Below are 23,974 nucleotides of genomic sequence, written 5' to 3' on the forward strand. Positions count from 1 at the left end.
ATATAAACAACAAAAAAATTAACAAAACAAGAGGAAGAGAAATAAGATAGAAGTGTGCCCGAGTGTACCCTTAAGCAAGAGAACTTCAACCCAAGGCAGTGGAAGGCCATGGTACAGAGGCTATGGCACTATCAAAGACTAGAGAACAATGGTTTGATTTTTGAGTGTCCTTCTCCTAGAAGAGCTGCTTGCCATAGCTAAAGATTCTTTTCTACCCTTACCAAGAGGAACATGGCTACTGAACAATGACATTGCAGTAGTTAACCCCTTGAGAGAAGTAGAATTGTTTGGTATTCTCAGTGTTGTCAGGTGCATGAGGACAGAGGAAAATCTGTAAAGAATAGGGCAGACTATTCGGTGTATGTGTAGGCAAAGTGAAAAATGAACAGTAACCAGAGAGAAGGATCCAATGTATTGCTGTCTGGCCTGTCAAAGGACCCCGTAAGTCTCTAGCAGAGCATCATCTCAACAATTCTAATCATCTAATATGGGATTTCCTCTTCCTTAAGCACTTAAACATAATTTCTCTTGGGATTCTATCATAAGCCTTCTCTAGATCTACAAAACCTCAGAAGAGCTACTGGTTTTCTCTATCCTCTTTTCCTGTCTCTCATCTAGTACCCTCTCTAAAACTTTCAAACCATGCTCTGTTAATTCATTCCCCTATAGTTACCACATTTTATAACCACCATTTTCCTTAATTATACAGTATATAACATTAAACATTCCTTCCAGTCTTTAGGCATTATTTTCTCTTCCCATATCACTCTTAAATAAATCCACTATCCATTCTTCCCCCTCTGTAGCTAGTATCTCTCTTCATCTCTTTATGCCTTCATCCCTATGCAATATATTTTCATCTATATCTTTGATGACTTCCAGTTGCCCCAAATCCAGTCTTTACCTTTTCCTCAAGTTTGAATTCTTGTAGATATTATTTTCTCCTTCCCTTGTTCTTAGCCTTTCATTCATTTGCTCTACTCTTCTTCCAAGCGGTATATACTTATTTACCTCTTGAAGTTTTATTTGATAAATGTTTATACTTACTGGATTGAATTACCTGTTGATTATTATAGAAAAATTAGGCTAATGACCATCTGCAACTAACAACTAGCAGTAATGGCCAGTTATAAACTTCATTATCATGTGACTAAGATGCGAACCACTTTGTACCAAAATTACTGAGTAGAAATTCTGCATTCTGTAGACTCACCCATGACTAGATTTTGGGCCAACAAAAATAATGGCTATTTAGCTTGTGACCTCTGGAAAAAAATGTGAAAAGTTAAAAATTATTTCCCTTAGCAAATGGACTTAATGAAAGATATACAGGCATGGTGTGTGTGTGTGTGTGTGTGTGTGTGTGTGTGTGTGTGTGTGTGTTTGTGTGTAGAAGTATGAAAGATTTAAAGAGAAAAATGTGGAAGTAAACCATAAGGTAGCTGAGGCAAAAAGGGTGGCTGACTGTTTGGTAATTTCAGTGTTGTCACGTGTATGAGGACAGAGGAGAATATGCAAAGAATATGTCAGACTACTTCTAAGACTTTTCTAAGGGACACAAAAAGAGCAACATGGATAGAAGAGCAAACTAAAGTAGATGATATTCTAACGCGTAAGTAAAATAAAGGAATATGGACAGGATATATAATGAGAATGACAGATAATAGAGGGTCATTAAGAATAAAAGAATGGGTACCTAAAGATTACGAAAAGGCAGGGAGAAGGAAGAGAAGGCGATGGATGGACAAAATAGGAAAATTTGCAGGTGTAGACTGGTATAGAAAAACCATAAACAGGGTAAGTGGAAGGACATTTGAGGCCTTTGCTCTAATGGCTGATGGAACACACACACACACGAACTTGTGAAGTCCCTTATAACTAGAAACAGGTCTAAATATATGGAACTTTATATTCAGGCCTTTCAGTAAAGAAAGTATGGATCATACATACACACCAATTCCCCTTTTCCTTCTTTCACCACTAAGAACTCTAAGTTTGGTAATTGCTGGTTCAATGGACTTAATAGTAACTCATACCAGTGCCAAATATACCTGCCAATACCTGCTAGTTCTGTTATGAAATAATAGGTTAGTATCTATTTTCCATAGATATGGATGAAGATGTTATTAAAAAATTCTATTCTATTAGGCTTGAAGGTGGGCTTTTAACTGCTTGACTAGATTTTGTTCAAAGTACAGAATGATTCTTTTACTTGTATAAATAGTTTTTTTTCGTCTACAAATTGAGATAATTTTTTTACTAAGAACGTATAAAGATAACCTTTTGAACATTGAAGTATTTGCAGATCTTAATGCAAGGAACTGAAATAACTAATTAACTGGCAATTCTTAAGTTACGCTTGTAACGGGAATAATGTTTAGGATGGTTTAACCATATCAATCGGTTTACACATCAACATGTCTCACACTTTCGCAACATTCCCATATTCTGACTTTCTGAGCTATCCATTCATTTTTATATTTCCCGTTTTATCCCGCAGCCAAGTTCAAGAAAACAGCTGACAGAAGAAGAAGCGTTCCCACTTCCCAATGTAAACAAACCTTGAGTCCAGGAACCCAGAATGTTATCATATCATAGAAGCTAACACGTTCAAAATAAATATTCACCAATTACCTACCTTGCTCTATGCTGAATGATTTACTCCCACATGTGTCAGCATGTTTAGCTTGTGAATTGTAAGTATGGGACGTTGATGTTTTTAAGCTAGGTCATAGTCTGTTTATTAACCGTCTTCTGTGTCTATTATCATGTTCTACAAATTGATATAAATTGTTTATTAAAACCATCGAAACAAACAAATAACAACAAAAAATGAGGCAATAAAGCCACTCCTTTTTGTGTTATGATAGGTTAACTATAGTCTATTTTTGCAAACTGTATTGTCATAACAATTTAGACCTTATTCATAACAGACCACAAAAGGGAAACAGTGATGTTCTTGGTGTATTGTTAGGTATTTTTAATGATTTTGATAAAGATAACTTTTGGAAACCAGCAATTTTAAAAGTTATGGATCCTTTGTATATCAGGAGCCAGTTCCTCCCATTTGGATTAAAAATTGACATCAAGTAACCTAAATTTTCCCCCCTAACCTAATCTACAAGCCGTGTCCTTACTTACTTACCTAACAGGCAGGCTAACGCCCCTTGCGACCCCCCTTCCACTGCCGTATTCCAAGTTAGAATACAACATACATACAGGTGGCCGCTATCATACATATACCCCAAAGTTATAAAGTGGCCTAACAAATATAGTTCTCTTGCACCAATGCCAGTAATCTTTGGATAGTTTGTAGCAGGTTGGGTGCATCATATAATTTCATTCACTTTTAGGTTAGGTCAAATTAATTTGGTTATTACTTATAACTGTGACTCAACCTCCTACAGGATCTCCCAATCTTATGTTTAAAGGCAGTTTTTCTGGTTGTGTTTTGATTACCGGTATATCTTTACTTGTGCATTGGCAATAACGACATTGATCCCCTGAGCTTTACTATCTTACAATCTAATGTGAGACACTGTCTATACTCGAGAGGGAAGGGTAGAAGATGGTTGGCCTTAATGTATCTTGTACTTTTCTTAGCTGACTTCAGATGCTGTTTTCTCACCCATCAAACATGCAAATACCTCTGAAGGGCATACACTAATGTTATACCAAGTTTAATTTGTTCATAACAAATTGAATAAGTATTCTGTAGGAAACGCTTTGTTAATTGAGTACATACCTCTAGATATTAGTGTAAGCTTATGTCTGATAACAATGAGAGCTACAGTGAAAAAGATTTTTTTGAGTGTCGATCATGAAAGCTATTGATTTAATTGGATTTATCCTAACCTTATTTTAAATCTCTGGCACTAGAACTTACTTGACTTGATCACTACTCAGATGGTAGGTCATTAGGGATCATTGATTATTTAATGAAATGCAAGTATGGTGCATCCTATCCTAGTCTTTCTTTGTATTGTGTACTGAATTAGTTTATAACAGACTTGGATGGATCCTCTTCGGGTTCATAATTCATACAGAAATATCTGCTTATCTCTCATGGTTAATTGTTGCCATTTCGTACCAGAACGTGTTGTCCTTGACTTCCACCAACCTTGTCCATGGTTTCCTGTGGTCACTATTATTGTTAGACAAAGGACTTGGTTTTAATCTGTAGATGCAGTATTTGTGACACACATAAATACTAATTCATCAATTCCCATATAAAAAATGCTGAATATCAAATTAGTAATGACATCACTACTGTATAAGCAGCTGTGCTGTCATTTCAAGGATCACTGTTAGTGTAATATTTGGGAAGACGATCAAGGAGAAATTCTGTACCAGATGAAATGATTGAATAAGAAACATTTCAATAAAAAAAACTGAATGCCAAATTGGTCAATAAAATGTGAACAAATTTAAGTTGAATGCTCTTTGTATTTAACAGTTATTTCTTTAATTAATTCTTATACATATTAATTTTTATAGTATGGATCAATATGGAAATATTTATGCGTCTTAATACTTGTTATTTTATGCTCTTTTGGAAATGGAAATTAGCCATGAGGCACTGGATGCACTATCTTGTGCATATTTATATTTTGTGAAATTTATATCTTTTGTTTTGCTATATTCACATAAATTGTTATCTTATTTGTATTCATAGACATTTTTATCCTATTTTATACTGCCTGGCTATTGATATCACCCAATGTTTCCAAGTTGAATAGACTGGCTTAAGTCTCTCTTCATAGTTTATACAGTATATGACATTTCAACATTATTACTGATCTCAAGATATTTTATATTCTTTGTTTTTAACTACTCATATAGTTTATTTATTCCCTTACGTCCTTTCCTCTCTGGGCTAGATTTTGATAGCAATAATATTACTTATTATTGCTGCTACTACTACTAGCAAGGCTATAACCCTAGTTGGAAATGCAAGATGCTCTAACAGGGAAAAGTAACCTAGTGAAAAAAGGAAACAAGGAAATAAATAAACTGCAAAAGAAGAATAAGCAATCAAAATAAAATTTTTTCCGTAACCGAAATACAAACCAGGCTATTTACATAGGGTTTACTTTCGGCGTAGCTGAAATTGACGAGCCAATAGAATTTTAACGAGGGTTAACTACCCCCGCGCTAGTTAGTAGGGGGTAGGAGAGGGGTAGATTGCTACCCCTCCCCCCTCACACACCGGTGAAATGTCTCACTTCACTTTTGGCTCGGACGATGAACAGACGTGTCTGTCTCTTCGTCCTCGTTATTGACAGCCTTAATCTGTTTTTTCTTTCTCTTCAGCTTGTGTGTTTTGGAAGTTGGCCTCATCCTTCATCGCTATCATGCGCAAATGCCCTGGACTCTCCGGCCGCCCCTGTGGAACATTCATGTCGGCGGTCGAGACGGATCCTCACACCCTTTGTCCGCAGTGCCGAGGCCAACGGTGTGATAGGGAGTTAAATTGCAGTGAGTGTAGGGAGTGGTCTGCCTCCCAGTGGGAGAAGTTCGGCCGGCGGCGTAAGAAGAAGTCCAAGAGAGACCGTTCCCCTTCAAGGGCTGCCTTGAAGAAGGAAGGCTCTAAGGACTCTTCTTCCGCTGCCCGAAGCTCCTCCGAAGCTCCCACTCGATCGGTCTCTCGTGAGAGGCCGTCGAGTGGTAGCGCAGGCCCTAGTCGTGTTTCCCGACCTCGGGGTGCGGGAGAGGGCGTTGCCTCCCATAGCGAGGCAGCTCCCCCTCCTCCTCCGGGGGAGGACATTATTGAATTCAATGAATATGATCAGACTGTTTCTAATAATGATTTATTTCAGCTTTGGGCTTCCTTGGGGCTTAAGGGCACACCCTCCAAGGAAGCCCTGTTTGACTTGCTCCAGTTGGGGGCAGCTGTCAAACAGTCGCCGGTAATACCAGAGGTTCTCCCTCTGTCTATTGTCGACACTGTTATGGCAGAGGCTTCCGACGGGTCTGGTCAAACCTATGCTGCTGCCGTTGCGGATGTTGCTGAAGGCTCTCCTTCCCCATCTGAACATCCTTCGAGGGGAAAGATGAGTCCCACGGTCTCTCCTGCGGGTGTGTATCTCCCTCGGGGGAGCGCACTGACAGAGACCCCTCTTCGGAGGACTGACGATCCTGATGCCCTTCCTCGAGGTCGCCTGCGCCGTAAGGCTCGACCTCCCCTTCGACGTAAGGTCTTGAGCTTGATGAGGCAACTCAACAGGTTCAAGGACCCGGAGACCGCCCCTCGAGAAGGCAAGGATACGGTCCTAGACCAAGTCTATGGTACCCAGAAACCCCCAAGGGCCAGTGCATCCTTGCCTTGGTCCCAGGGGGTGAAGAGTACCAGGGACAAGGTTGAAGCTCAGCTCGCAGAACTCGCCTCCTCCAGCCCTGTAAGGGGGTTAGGAGGCGCCTCTTTGGGTCGTCTCTGCCGTCGCCTTCCCCTGCAGAGGATTCTTCTCGTCGGCAGCAGACCGTCGCAGCCACGTCCTTGGACCTCTCCGCAGATCGCTCGCGATCTCCTACGCCTGCCAGACCTTCCAGCCCTTTCGGCCGCCCATCGCCCCTGGATGCAGTTGCACAGCAGGCGCCTTCTGATACCATCGCCCGACGGGCACCAGTCCCTTCGGGGCAAAGGGATGTCTCCCACGGTGTGGGTAAATCCCTTGTGCTCCAAACTGTGCGTTCGCGCGCAGTAGCGCACATGCGCTCTCCTGTGCAGCAGTCTCCTGACTCTCCAGGGCCCTCCTGTTCGTCAGCGCACTCCTGCTCGTCGGCGCTCTCCTGATCACCAGCGCTCTCCTGTTAGTCATCGCTCTCCTGATCGCAAGCGCTCTCCTGCTCGTCAGCGCCCTCTTGCTCGTCGGCGCTCTCCTGATCGCCAGCGCTCTCCTGCTCGCCAGTGCTCTCATGATCGCCAGCGCTCTCCTGCTCGTCAGCGCTCTCCTGCTTGCCAGCGCTCTCCTGATCGTCAGCGCTCTCCTGCTAGCCGTCAGCGCCCTCCTGTTCCTGCTGTGCGCCATGTGCGCCAGCAGTCTCCTGAGCGCACTAGATCTCCTGCTCATCAGCGCACACCTGCGCACTTGGTTCCTGATAAGCGCTTTGCGCGCCAACACACACCTACGCGCCCTAGATCTTCGGATCTGGACGCAGGCAAGGATATTTCTCCTTCGCCTCGCCCTCGCGCACTTGTGCGCCCATCGCCGCGCGCGCACTTCAAGAGCTCCTGCGCGCTCACGCGCACACGAGACACCGTCGGACCCTGACCGCGAGCGTTCACCTCTGCGTACTTCCTCGCCATCCGATCCTGCGCCCCAGATGACTGCGCATCGTCACCCTCCTGCACGTCAGCGATCTCCTACGCGCCCGCGCGATCCTCCGCCTGCGCGCAAGCGATCTCCCAATCGCCAACGCCCCCATACTTCGGATCACCACCGGTCTCCGACGCGCATACAGGCAAAATCGCCTGCGCACTGTCGGTCACCTGCACGCATTGCGCGTCATTGTTCGCCAACGCTCCATCATGAGCCGTTGCGCCAACATTCACCAACGCGGCAGCGATCACCAACGCGACAGCAATCGCCTGCTCGCCGTCGCTCGCCAAATCACTATCGCTCGCCAAATCACTATCGCTTGCCAAAGCCCCATCGATCTTCAGTGCGCCGTCGATCTCCTGCACAACTTCAGCGATTTCCCCTGCGCGCCCATTCACCTGCACGCCCACGCGCACCTTCTGCGTGCCCACGCGCACCTTCTGCGTGCCCACGCGCACCTTCTGCGTGCCCACGCGCACCTTCTGCGTGCCCACGCGCACCTTCTGCGTGCCCACGCGCACCTTCTGCGTGCCCACGCGCACTTTCACCTGCGCGCCCACGCGCCCCCTCGCCAGCGCGCCCACTCGCCAGTGCGCCCACTCCCCCACGCGCGTACATCTCCGCGCGACTGCGCGCCCGCGCTCCAGGTTTTGCCCACGCGCAACCCTCCGATGGCTACATCGCGTGAACTGCAGCGCAAGCCCCATCGCGATCCCCACCCTCGTCGGGATCCGCAGCGCGTGCTTCCGCCAGGGGTACGTACTTCCAGATCGCCTTCAGGATCGCCACCTCGCAAACGCAGGACTTTCATCCAGGACCAGGAAGAATCTCAGGAGAGGTCCAAGCAACATTCTTCCCTTTATTTTCAGGCAGGCCCCATTGCGTCCACTCCAAAGGATCAGGAGATCCCTTTCCCTCCAGCGGGAATTACTGACACTGCGTCAGTCACTCGTCAGTCTTGGTTTGGCCACCTGATGAAAGCGGTGGTGCAGGCTGTGAAGCCGGCCCTCGCTGATCTGGGGCTCAGACCAAAGACAGACTCGCCCTCGCTGAAGAGAAAGAGAGGAGTGGACTTCGTGGTAACTTCTCCCAGGGAAAAGTTGGCTCCTAAGAGGTCCGGCAGGAAGGCTCCATCCCCTTCGCAGTCGTTTTCTCCTTCCCCTGTGGACGAAGCCTTTCCGTCCTCAGGAGATTCCACCGAGGCGAGGGATTCTCCCACGGCACCAATGGGAGGAACCCCACCTCGGGGAGGAGAAACGTCTCGCGCGGAAGGTACCTTCCAGACCTCTTTGCTAGAGTCCTGTATCCCGCCCAGGAGGGAACCCAAGGACTCAGAGACGATCCCCAAATCGTCTTCAAGGATCCGACCAGAGCCAACCATTCCCCGGGAGAACGTCCACGCATCTCCCCAAGAAGAACCTTTGGGGACAGGAGACTTAGCTGCCAGCCCACAGGGAGGAGAGCAGCACGAGTCGGAGCATGCCTTCTGGCAGGTCTTGAGCTTGATGAGGCAACTCAACAGGTTCAAGGACCCGGAGACCGCCCCTCGAGAAGGCAAGGATACGGTCCTAGACCAAGTCTATGGTACCCAGAAACCCCCAAGGGCCAGTGCATCCTTGCCTTGGTCCCAGGGGGTGAAGAGTGCCAGGGACAAGGTTGAAGCTCATCTCGCAGAACTCGCCTCCTCCAGCCGTTCTACTGCCGGGAACAGACTCCTCCCACCTCCTCGTTTACAGCAGAGGAGGTGTTTTGAGATCATGGGGGAGTCCAGCATGGGCCTTCCCCTTCACCACTCTGTGGAAGAGCTCGCCAGGGGAACTCCTCTAGAGAAGCTCTCCTCCCGGCAGGTGACGTTCTCGGCTTCGGAGATCCTCAGCCAAGAAAAGGTCGCGAAGTGTGCCATGCAGGCCACTTCGTGGCTGGACGTTTGGCTAGGTTCTCTGGGCATCCTATTGCGCTCTGAGGATTTGTCTAAGGAGAGCAATAGGAAGGCCCTGGAGACCTTCCTCCTCTCGGGCACTCGTTCCATCGAGTTCCTGGCTCATCAGGTTACCAACCTTTGGGCCAACTCGATATTAAAGCGACGGGACGCGGTGACTGAGAGGTTCCATCCGAAGGTCCCCGCCGTGGACGTCAGCAGGCTCAGACACTCCTCCATCCTTGGGGGAGCTTTGTTTGATCCCAAGGGCATAGAACGGACAGCTGAGAGGTGGAGGAAGTCGAATCATGATTCGCTCCTCCAAAGGGCCCTCACATCTTGGCCCTACAAGCCTCCAGCTCCACAGCAACCTCAACAGCAGCCTCGCAGGACACCGAAGCAGGCTCCGGCAGCTAAGAAGGTGTCTAAACCACAGCCCTTTCCTGTCAAAGACAAGAGGGGCGGAAAGTCCTCCAGGGGAGGCAGAAATCCTAGAGGGAGCGGCCGCGGCCGCAAACACTAGGATTGGCAGTCCCCCTGCGTGTCCACCTGTGGGGGGATGCCTTCAAAGTTGCGTGCACAGGTGGCAGCAACATGGGGCCGATTCCTGGACGGTCTCTGTGATTGGCCAAGGATATCGCATCCCATTCACAACATCTCAACCTCCCCTGATAGCGAATCCAGTGTCGTTGAGCTCCTATGCCATGGGATCGGCAAAGGGGCTAGCCCTTCGGGCAGAAGTCGAGACCATGCTCAAGAAGGATGCTTTCCAAGAGGTCGTGGACGGCTCCCCAGGCTTCTTCGGTCGACTCTTTCTTGTAAAGAAGGCTTCTGGAGGCTGGAGACCCGTCATCGATCTCTCAGCCCTGAACAAGTTTGTCAGGCAAACTTCGTTCAGCATGGAGACAGCAGACACGGTCAGACTTGCAGTGAGACCACAAGACTTCTTGTGCACACTGGATGTGAAGGACGCGTACTTCCAGATCCCAATCCATCCGTCTTCCAGGAAGTACTTGAGATTCAGCCTAGACAGCAAGACCTACCAGTTCAAGGTACTGTGTTTCGGTCTCTCCACAGCACCTCAGGTGTTCACCAAAGTGTTCACCCTTATTTCGTCGTGGGCTCACAGGAAAGGCATCTGTCTCCTCCGCTATCTGGACGACTGGCTGATCCTGGCAGACTCGGAGTCGACCCTTCTTCGACACCGAGACAGGCTTCTGAGACTTTGCCAAGATCTGGGGATCATGGTAAATCTCGAGAAGTCCTCTCTGCAGCCTACGCAACGACTGGTTTACCTAAGTATGTTATTAGACACCAATCTCCACAAAGCCTTTCCATCAGACAACAGGATAGCAAGGCTGAGGAGGGTTGCAGAGCCCTTCCTCAGGCGGGAAGAGCTTCCAGCCCAATCATGGTTACGTCTTTTAGGTCACCTAGCCTCCCTGGCCCGTCTGGTCCCGAACGGCCGTCTCAGGATGAGATCCCTGCAATGGCGGCTCAAGTCCCGGTGGAATCAGGGCACCGATTCCCCGGACTCTCTGGTCCCTATAGGACCCTTGGAACAGACGGACCTGCGGTGGTGGCTGATGGACGAAAACCTACGAAAGGGAGTAGATCTTCTCGTCCCTCCCCCGGATTTGACACTGTTCTCGGACGTGTCAAAAGAAGGGTGGGGGGCCCCCATTCTAAACCAGAGGGTCTCAGGCCTTTGGTCAGAATCAGAAAAGTACCTGCACATCAACCTGCTAGAGATGAAGGCCGTGTTTCTGGCCCTTCAAAAGTTCCAACGGACCCTGGCGGGCCACTCCATAGTGGTGATGAGCGACAACACCACGGTAGTGGCTTATATTAACAAGCAGGGAGGTACCTTTTCACAACAGCTATCCCATCTTGCAGTAGAGATTCTGAGGTGGTCCGATGTCCACTCGATAACACTATCAGCTCGCTTCATTCCTGGCAAGAGAAATGTGCTTGCCGACAGTCTGAGCAGAGCATCCCAGATAGTGAGTACCTAGTGGTCTTTGGATCCTCAGATAGCCAACAAAGTCCTGACTTTGTGGGGTTCCCCGACAGTGGACCTGTTCGCGACAGCCTTGAATTTCAAGCTGCCTCTGTACTGCTCCCCAGTCCCGAACCCCAAGGCTCTCTGGCAAGATGCCTTCCAACAACGGTGGGACAACATCGACGTGTACGCCTTCCCACCGTTTTGTCTGATGAGAAGGGTGCTCAACAAGACCAGGCTATCAGTCAACCTTTCAATGACCTTAATAGCTCCGCTATGGCATCACGCGGAATAGTTCCCGGACCTTCTGCAACTCCTAACGGAACCTCCGCGAGAACTTCCCCCACGACACGAGCTACTCAGACAACCACATTGCAACATCTACCACAAAGCCGTAGCCTCGCTTCGGCTTCACGCCTGGAGACTATCCAGCATCTCCTCACGGAGAGAGGCTTTTCGCAGCAGGTTGCGGAGAGAATGTAGCAACACCTGCGAAAGTCCTCCGCGGGAGTCTACCAGGCGAAGTGGAGAGTCTTCTGTGGTTGGTGTCGTGGGAGGGGTATCTCTCCACTCGATGCCACTATTCTAGCAATAGCGGAGTTCCTTGTTTATTTGCGGGAAGAAATGCGCCTTTCAGTCTCGGCGGTGAAAGGCTATCTCTCAGCATTAAGCCTGGCTTTTAGGCTGAAAGGAGTGGACATTTCCTCCTTGCTAGAACTCTCTTTACTCATACGCAGCTATGAACTTACCTGCCCTCAGTCGGAAGTGAGACCTCCTCCATGGAACGTGGTTCGAGTCCTCAGGGCTCTTAAGAGACCTCCGATCGAACCATTACGCCAGGCCTCTGATCGCCACCTGACTTGGAAGACGGCTTTCCTACTCGCGTTGGCCTCGGCCAAACGAGTTAGTGAACTTCATGGTCTCTCGTATGACATCACCCATTCAAGGGGATGGGGGGAGGTAACGTTCAGATTCGTCCCTGAGTTTGTTGCCAAGACTCAGAACCCTGGAGTGCCGGACCTACGGTTCGACTCCTTCGGGGTCACGAGTCTCCGTTCTGTAACAAGTGACCCAGACCATCTGCTATTATGCCCAGTGAGGAGTCTGAGGCGTTACTTGAAAAGAACAGCTGCAGTCCGTCCCCGCGTGCAAGCGTTGTTTGTAAGCACGGGAAGGACTAAGAGGAGGGTCACCAAGAACACCATCTCAGCTTGGATTCGAAGGGTTATCCATCACGCCTTGAATCCTGACCCTCCTCCGTCACATCGCCCCAGAGCACATGACCTCAGGGGCATCGCTATGTCCCTGGCCTTTAAGAGAAACTTCTCTGTGACGCAGGTACTACAAGCTGGGGTCTGGAAGCGTCAAACGACCTTCACAGCCCACTACCTGCAGGACGTGACCCACAGGAGCCTCGATACGTTTTCTATCGGCCCTGTGGTGGCTGCACAACAGCTGGTCTAACCTCAGGCTCCTTATTGGATAGGTAGCAGAAGGTTGAGGGCATTGTTACCCGGTCTCAGTCTGCGTGAATGAAGGAGTATGTCTGGCCCTTACTTCTTTCTTCATCCTCCCCTCTCTTGGGGAAAGCAGCATCCTGGTCTCTGCATAGCTGACCTCAACCTCTGCAGGTAAACCATGCTCCCTTGTGTTCCTAGTATTAAGTTAATACTGTCGTGTCCCCCATACCCTGACGAGGTGGTATTGGGAACGTCCTAACCTAGATTTCCATCTAAAGATCTCCAGGTCAACTTCCTAGGACGAGTCACACTTTATTCCTTCACACACAAGCTTATGTAGGCCACACGTTCCTTGCAGAGCAAGGAACTTGTGAGGCGCAGGGACTCCTTTTCTCGAAGTGCTGCTCACTCGGATTCTGAGTCCCCGGGTAAAGCCAAAGCCAGTAAGGCTGGGGACTTTCCACCCATCCTAAGGGGTAAGTCACCCTATGTAAATAGCGTGGTTTGTATTTCGGTTACGGAACAAATGACAAATTCGGAGATAATTTGTATTTTTCTTAACCATACAAACCTTAGCTATTCACACATATTTACCCGCCAGCCCTGTCCCCCAAGACAAGTCCTACCTCTAAGTGAAGTGAGACATTTCACCGGTGTGTGAGGAGGGAGGGGTAGCAAACTACCCCTCCCCTACCCCCTGCTAACTAGCTAACCCTCGTTAAAATTCTAGTTAACCCTCGTTAAAATTCTATTGGCTCGTCAATTTCAGCTACGCCTAAAGTAAACCCTATGTAAATAGCTAAGGTTTGTATGGTTAGGAAAAATACAAATTATCTCCGAATTTGTCATATTTAAATTAAACCCTTCATATATACTTTATAAAACCTTAAAAATAAAACAAGAGGAAGAGAAATAAGATAGACCAAAGTGCCTGAGTGTACTCCCAAGCAAGAGATCTCTAATCCAAGGCAGTGGAATGCCTTGGTACAGAGGCTATAGCACTACCCAAGACCTGAGAACAATGGTTTGATTTTGGAATGACCTTTTACTGGAAGAGCTGCTTACTATAGTTAAAGAGTCTCTTCTACCCTTGCCAAGAGGAAAGTAACCACTGAACAGTTACATTGCAGTAGTTAACCCCATGAGCAAAGAAGAATTGTTAGTAATGTCAGTGGTGTCAAGTGTATGAGGGCAGAGGAGAATGAGGAAAGAATAGGACAGACTATTTGGTCTATGTGTAGGCAAAGACAAAATGAGCCATAACCAGAGAGAAGGATCCAATGTAGTATTGTCTGGCCAGTCAAATGACCCAATAACTCTCTAGCGATAGTATCTCCACTGGTGGCTGGTGCCCTGGCCAACCTACTACCTACAAATAATCATTTGTTCCGTAACCGAAATACAAACCACGCTATTTACAAAGGGTTTACTTTTAGCGCAGCTGAAATGACGAGCCAATAGTTTTTAACGAGGGTTAATTACCCCCGCGCTAGTTAGCGGGGGGTGGGGAAGGGTAGCTTGCTACCCCTCCCCCCTCCACACACCGGTGACTTGCTTCTCTTCACTTTTGGCTCGGCGGTGATCAGACGTGTCTGTTCATCGCCTTCGCTGACAGCCTTTAATTTTCTTCTTTTTCTTTACAGCTTGTGTGATTGGTTGGAAGTTGACCTTCAGTTATTTTCTTTTATTTAATATGCGGACATGCCCTGGAGTTGCCGGCCGTCCTTGTGGGACTTTCATGTCGGACGTGAGTACGGATCCTCACACCCTCTGCCCTCAATGTCGGGGCCGACGGTGCGACCAGGATAACATGTGCCGTGAGTGTAGGGAGTGGTCTGCCTCCCAGTGGGAGAGGTTTGGCCGTCGGCGTAAGAAGAAGTCCAAGAGAGACCGTTCTCCTCCGGGGTTAGCCTTGAAGGAGGAAGGTTCTCGGGACTCTTCTTCCGCCGCCCAAACCTCCTCCGAAGCTCCCCCTCGTCCGCCTCCTAAGGAGAGTCGTCCGAGTGGGAGCGCAGGCCCTTGTTCTGTTTCCCTACCTTCGGTGGGGGGAGAGGGCGTCGCCTCCCATAGCGAGGCGGTTCCCCCTCCTCCTCCGGGGGAGGTTATTGATAATAATACTTTATCCAGTGATGATCTGTTGCAGATTTGGTCGTCCCTGGGGCTTAAGGGCTTGCCCTCCAGGGTCGCTCTTATTGACCTTGTCTCGTTGGGGGCCGCTGTTAAACAGTCGCCGGTGGTAGCGGAGGTAGACCCTCTGTCTATTGTCGACGTCGTGGTGACAGAGGCCTCCGACGTGGCTGGGCCTTCCGACGCAGGTGCTGTTGCTGGTGATGGTGCTCTAGGCTCTCCTCCTCCTTCCGTGCATCCTTCGAAGGGGGAAGTGAGTCCTTCGGTCTCGACTGCTGCCCAGCTTCCTTCTGAGGGAAGTGTTTTGAAGGAGACTCCCCTTCGGAGGACCGATGGTCCCGACGATCTCCCCCGAGGCCGCCTCCGCCGTAAGGCTCACCGCCCTCTACGCCACAAGGGCCTCCCTTCCCCTTACAGGGGGACTAAGAGGCGCCTTTTTGGATCTTCGTCCTCCGGGGGGGACTCTCCTCGTCAGCCTCAACCGACTACTCCGCCCTCCTTGAACCTCTCTGCGGACCGCTCTCCATCTCCTGCCGGATCTTCGCCTTCTGGAGAACTCGTCACCCGACGGGCAACGGTCCCTTCGGGGCTAAGGGATTCTTCCCTTACGCGAGCAGGGCCAGCGCACAAGCGCTCTTCTGCTCGCCAGCGATCTCCTGCTCGTCGACGATCTCCTGCTCGCCAAGACTCTCCTGCTCGCCGACGCTCACCTGCTCGTCGGCTCTCTCCTGAGGTTCGCCCCCCTCGCCAGCGCTCTCCTGCTCGTCAGCTCTCTTCCGAGCGTCAGCGCTCATTTGAGGACCATCGCCCTGCGGTCTCTGACCACCCTTTAGTTCCTGCTGAACTCCCTGCTCACCATCGTGTGTCAGAAACACATGTTCGCCAACGCGCCAGCGATCTTCCCGTTCCTGCTCGTGAACCTATCCTCTCACAGGACACGCGTCGACCTTCTGCTCGCCAGCGATCACCAGCTCGCCAGCGATCACCAGCTCGCCAGCGATCACCAGCTCGCCAGCGATCACCAGCTCGCCAGCGATCACCAGTTCGCCAGCGATCACCTTCACATGCTGCCCGCCATCGCACGAACCTGCATGATCGCCCGCTTACGCATGCTGCTCCTCATCGCAATACCCTGAACGATCGCCCTCCTGCGGATGCTGATCACCATCGCACAACCCTGCACGATCGCCCGCTTACGCATGCTGCTCGCCATCGCACAACCCTGCACGATCGCCCGCTTTCGCATGCTGCTCCTCATCGCAATACCCTGAACGATCGCCCTCCTGCGGATGCTGATCACCATCGCACCCTTTCACGCGATCATTCACCTGCGCATGCTGCTCGCCATCGCACAACCCTGCACGATCGCCCGCTTACGCATGCTGCTCCTCATCGCACAACCCTGAACGATCGCCTTCCTGCGGATGCTGATCACCATCGCACCCTTTCACGCGATCATTCACCTGCGCATGCTGCTCGCCATCGCACAACCCTGAACGATCGCCCGCTTACGCATGCTGCTCCTCATCGCTCAACCCTGAACGACCGCCCTCTTGCGCGCAATCATTCACCTTCACATGCTGCTCGCCATCGCTTACCATCACGTGATCATTATCGCCAGCGATCTTCTTCACCTACGCGGCAGCACGATCCCTCGCCGTCGCGCCATCGCTTGCGTTCGTCGCCTCGGACACGTGTTCCTTTACCTGCCCACCCTCACGCCCACTCGCCTGCGCGCCCGCGCGATCGCTCGCCTGCGCGCCCGCGCGATCGCTCGCCTGCGCGCCCGCGCGATCGCTCGCCTGCGCGCCCGCGCGACCGCTCGCCTGCGCGCCCGCGCGACCGCTCGCCTGCGCGCCCGCGCGACCGCTCGCCTGTACGCCCGCGCGATCACCCACGCAACCATTCGCCTTTGCGCGACCGTTCACCCTCGCGCGACCATAGTTCGCGGCGAATTCCACAGCCGGTGGTAGCAGCAGGGACGCGTGCTCCTAGACGGCACTCGGGATCACCTCCATCCAAGCACAGGTTGGTATTGCAGGACGAGGACAGGTCATTACAGCATTCTTCCCCACCTTCTTTTCAGGCAGGTACCGTCGTGTCCACTCCAAAGGATCGCCCGATCCCTTTCACCTTAGCGAGGATTTCGGACTCTGTGTCCTTTGAGCAGCAGACTTGGTTTGGTCCGCTGGCACGGGCGTTAGTGAGGGTTATGAAACCAGCACTCGCCGGCCAGGGTAACAAACCAGCGGCTGTCTCTCCTTCGCTGAAGAGAAAGAGAGGAGTGGACTTCGTGGTGACTTCCCCCAGGGCGAAGTTGGTTCCCAAGAGGTCGGTCTCGAGGGTCCCCTCTCCTGCACGAGTACTCTCTCCTTCTCCCGTGGACGAGGCCTTTCCGTCCTCAGGTGAGTCCAGTGGACCGGTAGTCTTCCCCCCGGCACCAGGGGGGGAGACTTCGCTTCAGGCAGGAGAATTGTCTCGTGAGGAAGGGGCCCCTCGAACCTCGTTGTTGGGATCCTGTATCCCTCCTAGGAGGGAGCCCAAGGATTCCAAGACCATCCCTAAATCCTCTGCAAGGATTCGACAGGAACCCATGACTACCCAGGGGAATGTCCACGTATCACCCCAGGAAGAGATTCCTGGGGCAGGAGACTTAGCTGCCAGCCCACAGGGAGGAGAACAGCAAGAGTCCGAACATGCCTTCTGGCAGGTCCTAAGCCTGATAAGGCAACTTAACAGTCTTACGGATCCAGTCATCCCCCCCCGTGAAGGCAAAGACACAATTCTGGATGAAGTGTTCGACGTTCGGAAGGCCCCTAAGACCAGTGCAGCTCTGCCCTGGTCTCGGGGGCTGAAGAGTGCCAGAGCTAGGGCCAATGCTCAGCTCGCACTTCTTGCCTCCTCCAGTCGTTCCACTGCCGGGAACAAACTCATCCCTCCTCCTCGCCTTCAGCAGAGGAGGTATTTCGAGATCCTGGGTGAGCACAACCTCGCTCTTCCGCTCCATCACTCTGTGGAGGAGCTGGCGAAGGGAGTTCCCTTGGAGAAACTCTCTGCCCGGCAGGTGTCGTTCTCGGCGGCAGAGATCCTTAACCACGAGAAGGTCGCTAAGTGTGCCATGCAGGCCACTTCGTGGCTGGACTTCTGGTTAGGATCTCTGGGCATCCTATTGCGATCTGAGGACTTGTCCAAGGAGACCAATAGGAAGGCCCTAGAGACCTTCTTGCTCTCGGGCACCCGCTCCATCGAGTTCTTGGCGCACCAGGTTACCACCCTGTGGGCCAACTCGGTGTTGAAGCGTCGCGATGCTGTGTCCGAGAGATTCCATCCGAAGGTCCCCGCCGTAGATGTGTGTAGGCTCCGACATGCCTCCCTCCTGGGGGAGAGCCTGTTTGAGCCTCAAGACTTGGAGCGAACGGCTGAGAGGTGGAGGAAATCCAGCACGGACTCCCTCCTCCACAGGGCCCTTACAACTCGGCCCTATAAGCCTCCAGCCCCGCCACAACAGCAGCAACAGCCTCGTAAGGCTCCAAAACAGGCACCGGCAGCTAAGAAAGTGGTGTCTAAGCCCCAGCCCTTTCCAGCCAAGGTCAAGAGGGGTGGTAAGTCCTCCAGGGGAGGCAAGACTTCTAGGGGTGGCGGCCGCGGCCGCAAGCCCTAGGGGTGGCAGTCCCCCTGCGTGTCCACCTGTGGGGGGATGCCTTCAGCGTTGCGTCCGCAGGTGGCAACATCTCGGGGCCGATGCTTGGACGATCTCGGTGATCGGCCAAGGTTATCGCGTCCCGTTCACGTCATCTCAACCTCCCCTGACAGCGAATCCAGTGTCGTTGAGCTCCTATGCCATGGGATCGGCAAAGGGGCTGGCCCTTCAGGCCGAAGTCAAGACCATGTTCGAGAAGGGTGCTCTCCAGGAGGTCGTGGACGGCTCTCCAGGCTTCTTCAGTCGACTCTTTCTTGTAAAGAAGGCTACTGGAGACTGGAGACCCGTCATCGATCTCTCGGCTCTGAACAGGTTTGTCAAACAAACCCGGTTCAGCATGGAGACAGCAGACACAGTCAGACTTGCGGTGAGACCACAAGACTTCATGTGTACACTGGATCTAAAGGACGCGTACTTCCAGATCCCAATCCATCCGTCTTCCAGGAAGTACCTGAGATTCTGCCTAGACAACAAGATCTACCAGTTCAAGGTGCTGTGTTTCGGTCTCTCCACAGCTCCTCAGGTGTTCACCAGAGTGTTCACCCTGATTTCGACTTGGGCGCACAGGAACGGCATTCGTCTCCTTCGTTACCTAGACGATTGGCTGATCCTAGCAGACTCGGAGTCGACCCTTCTTCGACACCGAGACAGGCTTCTAGATCTTTGCCAGGATCTGGGGATCGTGGTAAACCTCGAGAAGTCCTCTCTGCAGCCGTCCCAGCGACTGGTTTATCTAGGCATGCTAATAGACACCAATCTCCACAAAGCCTTTCCATCAGACGACCGGATAGCAAGGCTGAGGAGGGTGGCGGAACCTTTCCTCAGGCGAAAAGAACTCCCCGCCCAATCGTGGTTGCGTCTCTTGGGCCACCTATCCTCCCTGGCCCGTCTGGTTCCAAACAGCCGCCTCAGGATGAGATCCCTTCAATGGCGGCTCAAGTCCCGGTGGAATCAAGGATCCGATTCCCCGGACACTCTGATCCCAATGGGGTCTCTGGAACAGACGGACTTGCGGTGGTGGCTGGCCGACGAGAACCTGCGAAAGGGAGTGAGTCTTCTCGTCCTTCCCCCGGAATTGACTCTGTTTTCGGACGCGTCAAAAGAAGGGTGGGGGGCGCACGTTCTGAACCAGAGGGCCTCAGGCCTTTGGTCAGAATCAGAAAAGTGCCTACACATCAACCTGCTAGAATTGAAGGCCGTCTTTCTGGCCCTTCAACAGTTCCAACGGTTCCTGGCGGGTCACTCCGTGGTGGTGATGAGCGACAACACCACGGTAGTGGCTTATATCAACAAGCAGGGAGGCACTTTTTCGCAACAGCTATCCCATCTTGCAGTAGAGACTCTGAGGTGGACCGAAACCCACTCGATAACACTATCAGCTCGCTTCATTCCTGGCAAGAGGAATGTGCTCGCCGACAGTCTGAGCAGGGCTTCGCAGATAGTGAGTACCGAGTGGTCTTTGGATCCTCAGATAGCCAACAAAGTCCTGACTTTGTGGGGTTCCCCGACGGTGGACTTGTTCGCGACAGCCTTGAACTTCAAGCTGCCCCTGTACTGCTCACCAGTCCCGGACCCCAAGGCACTCTGGCAAGATGCTTTCCAGCAACGGTGGGACAACATCGACGTGTACGCCTTCCCACCATTCTGTCTGATGAGAAGGGTGCTCAACAGGACCAGACTATCGGTCAACTGTTCCATGACTCTAGTAGCTCCGCTATGGCATCACGCGGAATGGTTTCCGGACCTTCTGCAACTCCTGACGGAACTCCCAAGGGAGCTTCCTCCACGACACGAGCTTCTCAGACAACCCCACTCCGGTGTCCCTCACAGGGCCGTAGCCTCGCTTCGGCTTCACGCCTGGAGACTATCCAGCGTCTCCTCGCGGAGAGAGGCTTTTCGCAACAGGTTGCGGAGAGAATGTCTCGGCACCTGCGAAGGTCCTCTGAGGGAGTCTACCAAGCGAAGTGGAGAGTCTTTTGTGGTTGGTGTCGTGGAAGGGGTATCTCTCCACTCGATGCCACTATTCCAGCAATAGCGGACTTCCTTGTGTATCTGCGAGAAGAAATGCGCCTTTCTGTCTCGGCAGTGAAAGGCTATCGCTCAGCCTTAAGCTTGGCCTTCAGATTGAAGGGCGTGGATATTTCTTCATCGCTAGAACTCTCTTTACTCATACGTAGCTATGAGCTTACCTGCCCCCAGTCGGAAGTGAGACCCCCTCCTTGGAACGTGGTTCGAGTTCTCAGGTCTCTCAAGAGACCTCCCTTCGAGCCATTACGCCAGGCCTCCGATCGCCACCTGTCTTGGAAGACGGCTTTCCTACTCGCCTTGGCCTCGGCCAAGCGAGTTAGTGAACTTCATGGTCTCTCGTACGACATCGCCCATTCAAGGGGATGGGGGGAGGTAACGTTCAGGTTCGTCCCTGAGTTTGTGGCCAAGACTCAGAATCCTGGAGTGCCGGATCCTCGGTTCGACTCTTTCAGGATCGCGAGTCTCCGTTCTGTAACAAACGACCCAGACCAGCTGCTACTATGCCCAGTGAGGTGTCTGAGGTACTACTTGAAGAGAACGGCTGCAGTCCGTCCTCATGTGCGAGCTTTGTTTGTGAGCACAGGCAGGACAAAGAGGAGGGTCACAAGGAACACCATCTCTGCTTGGATTCGAAGGGTTATCCACCATGCCCTGAATCCTGACCCTCCTCCGTCACGTCGCCCCCGGGCCCACGATGTCAGGGGTATTGCTACATCCCTGGCCTTCAAGAGAAACTTCTCTGTGACGCAGGTACTTCAAGCGGGGGTCTGGAAGCGTCAAACGACCTTCACAGCCCACTACCTGCAAGACGTGACCCACAGGAGCCTCGATACGTTCTCTATCGGCCCTGTGGTGGCTGCACAACAGCTGGTCTAACCTCAGGCTCCTTTTTGGACAAGTAGCAGTAGGTTGAGGGCGTTGTTACCCGGTCTTAGTCTGTGTGAATGAAAGAGTATGTCTGACCCTTACTTCTTTCTTCATTCTCCCCTCTCTTGGGGAAGCAGCATCCTGGTCCTCGCATAGCTGACCTCGACCTCTGCAGGTAACCCATGCTTCTTTGTGCTCCTAGTATTAAGCTTAATACTGTTGCGTCTCCCATACCCTGACGAGGTGGTATGGGGAACGTCCTATCCTAGAATTCCTATCTGAAGGTCTCAAGGTCAACTTCATAGGACGAGTCACACTCTCCTCCTCACACTACTTATGTAGGCCACTCGTTCCTAGCGATGCTAGGAACCTGTGAGGTACAGGGGCTCCCTCTCTCTAGTGCTGCTCACTAAGGGATCGAGCCCCCGGGCAAGCCGAAGTCAGTAAGGCTGGGGACTTTCCACCCTTCCTAAGGGGTAAGTCACCCTTTGTAAATAGCGTGGTTTGTATTTCGGTTACGGAACAAATGACAAATTCGAAGATAATTTGTATTTTTCCTAACCATACAAACCTTAGCTATTTACACATATGTGCCCGCCATCCCTGACCCCCAAGTCAAGTCCTACCTCTAAGTGAAGTGAAGCAAGTCACCGGTGTGTGGAGGGGGGAGGGGTAGCAAGCTACCCTTCCCCACCCCCCGCTAACTAGCGCGGGGGTAATTAACCCTCGTTAAAAACTATTGGCTCGTCATTTCAGCTGCGCTAAAAGTAAACCCTTTGTAAATAGCTAAGGTTTGTATGGTTAGGAAAAATACAAATTATCTTCGAATTTGTCATATTGATAATAATAAAAAAGATTTTTTGAGATTGATATACTATATTGCTTAATTTTTTATTGAAGAAAATTACTAGAGATTAAGTTTGACAGGGGCTTTTGGTAGATTGTCTTTTTTTTTTGTACCATAGTTAAAAAGGTTTGCAAAATTATCCCTAATCCTTTACATGATTTGGTTTCAGATGATAAGTACAGTACTACTGTTTCTGATAAATACTGCAATACTGTTAAGTACAAATTACTCTTTAACTGAAATGATGGTGTTCCTGTTTTACATCACAATAATTCTTGTTTGTTCCGTAACCTAATACAAACCACGCTATTTACATGGGGTATTATTTTGGCGGAGCTGAAATGATGAGCCATTAAATTTTAACGAGGGTTAACTACAGTACCCCCTCGCTAGTTAGCAGGGGGTAGGGAAGGGGTAGCTAGCTACCCCTCCCCCCCTCACACACTGTGAATAGCTCAATTCACTTTTGGCTCGGGTGATGATCAGATGTTTCTGCTCTCACCCTCGCTTGACAGCCTTTAATCTTTTTCTGCTTTCTCTTTAAACAGTTTGTGTGTGAAGTTGGCCTCGACTCTAACAATGCGTACTTGCCCTGGACTTCCTAATCGCCCGTGCGGGACTTTTATGTCCTCTATGGATACGGATCCTCACGCCCTTTGCCCCCTTTGCCGAGGTCAACGGTGTGACAAGGAAAATGTGTGCAGTGAGTGCAGGGAGTGGTCTGCCTCCCAGTGGGAGAAGTTTGCCGTAGGCGCAAGAAGAAGTCCAAGAGAGACCGATCTCCTTCGAAGGTGACTTTGAAGAAGTAGGTCTCTAAGGACTCCCCTTGCGCCGCCCGAACCTCCTCCGAAGGTCTCCCTCATCCGGCTTCACCTGTGAAACCGCCGAGTGAGATCGCAGGCCCTAGTGGTTTTTGCTAACCTCGAGGTGGTGGAGAGGGCGTGGCCTCCCTTAGCGAGGTTGTTCCCTCTCCTCCCCCGGGGGAGGATATTTTATATTTTGATGATTTTGACTGTACGGTATCTAACCATGGTTTATTTCAGCTTTGGGCTTCCTTGGGGCTTAAGGGCACTCCCTCCAAGGAAGGCCTGTTTGACTTGTTGCAGCTGGGGGCTGCAGTCAAACAGTCGCCAATAATTCCGGAGGTTTATCCTTCGGACATTGTCGACGCTGTTTTGACTGTCCCTTCTGACGTGACAAGTCAAACCCTTGATCCTGCTGCCTCGGATGTTGCTGAAGACTCACCTCTCCCTTCCACGCAGCCTTCGAAGGGGAAGGTGGGTCCTCCAGTCTCTCCTGCGAGCTCGTCTCCCCCCCGGGGGAGCGCGCTTTCAGAGACACCTCTTCGAAGGACTGATGACCCTGACTCCTTACCCAGGGGTCGCATTCGACGTAAGGCCCGTAGGCCTCTTCGAGAGAGGGGGCTCCCTTTTCCCTATAAAGGAGTGAAGAGGCGCCTCTTTGGGTCTCCTTCTCCTCCCCCTGCGGAGGAACTACCTCGTCAGGATAAGGTCATACCTGCAACATCCCTTGACCTCTCTGCGGATCGTTCACGATCCCCTACTCCTGCTAGATCTTCAGTGCTGCCGTCACCTGTAATCCTACAGGCACCGTCCCCTTCGGGGGAAAAGGACTCAGGGGTTAAGTCCCTGGCCCCTGCGCGCTTGCGTGCAGTTGAGCGTAGGTCATCTTCGTCACCTACTCGT

The 23,974-nt window shown here is 51.2% G+C and overlaps 1 protein-coding gene across 1 annotated transcript in view; it reads left to right on the top strand.

Moving 5' to 3' along the window:
* The first annotated feature begins 2,504 nt into the window (after positions 1-2,504).
* The window catches only part of LOC137625365 (uncharacterized), a 49,749-nt gene continuing 28,279 nt past the window's right edge, over positions 2,505-23,974 (top strand). Inside the window, exon 1 of the mRNA XM_068356229.1 lies at positions 2,505-2,696. The gene's annotated coding sequence lies outside the window, so the exon portion shown is untranslated. The remainder of the gene's footprint in view (positions 2,697-23,974) is intronic.

Source organism: Palaemon carinicauda, chromosome 2 (genome assembly GCF_036898095.1).
Source record: "Palaemon carinicauda isolate YSFRI2023 chromosome 2, ASM3689809v2, whole genome shotgun sequence".
Taxonomy (NCBI): domain Eukaryota; kingdom Metazoa; phylum Arthropoda; class Malacostraca; order Decapoda; family Palaemonidae; genus Palaemon; species Palaemon carinicauda.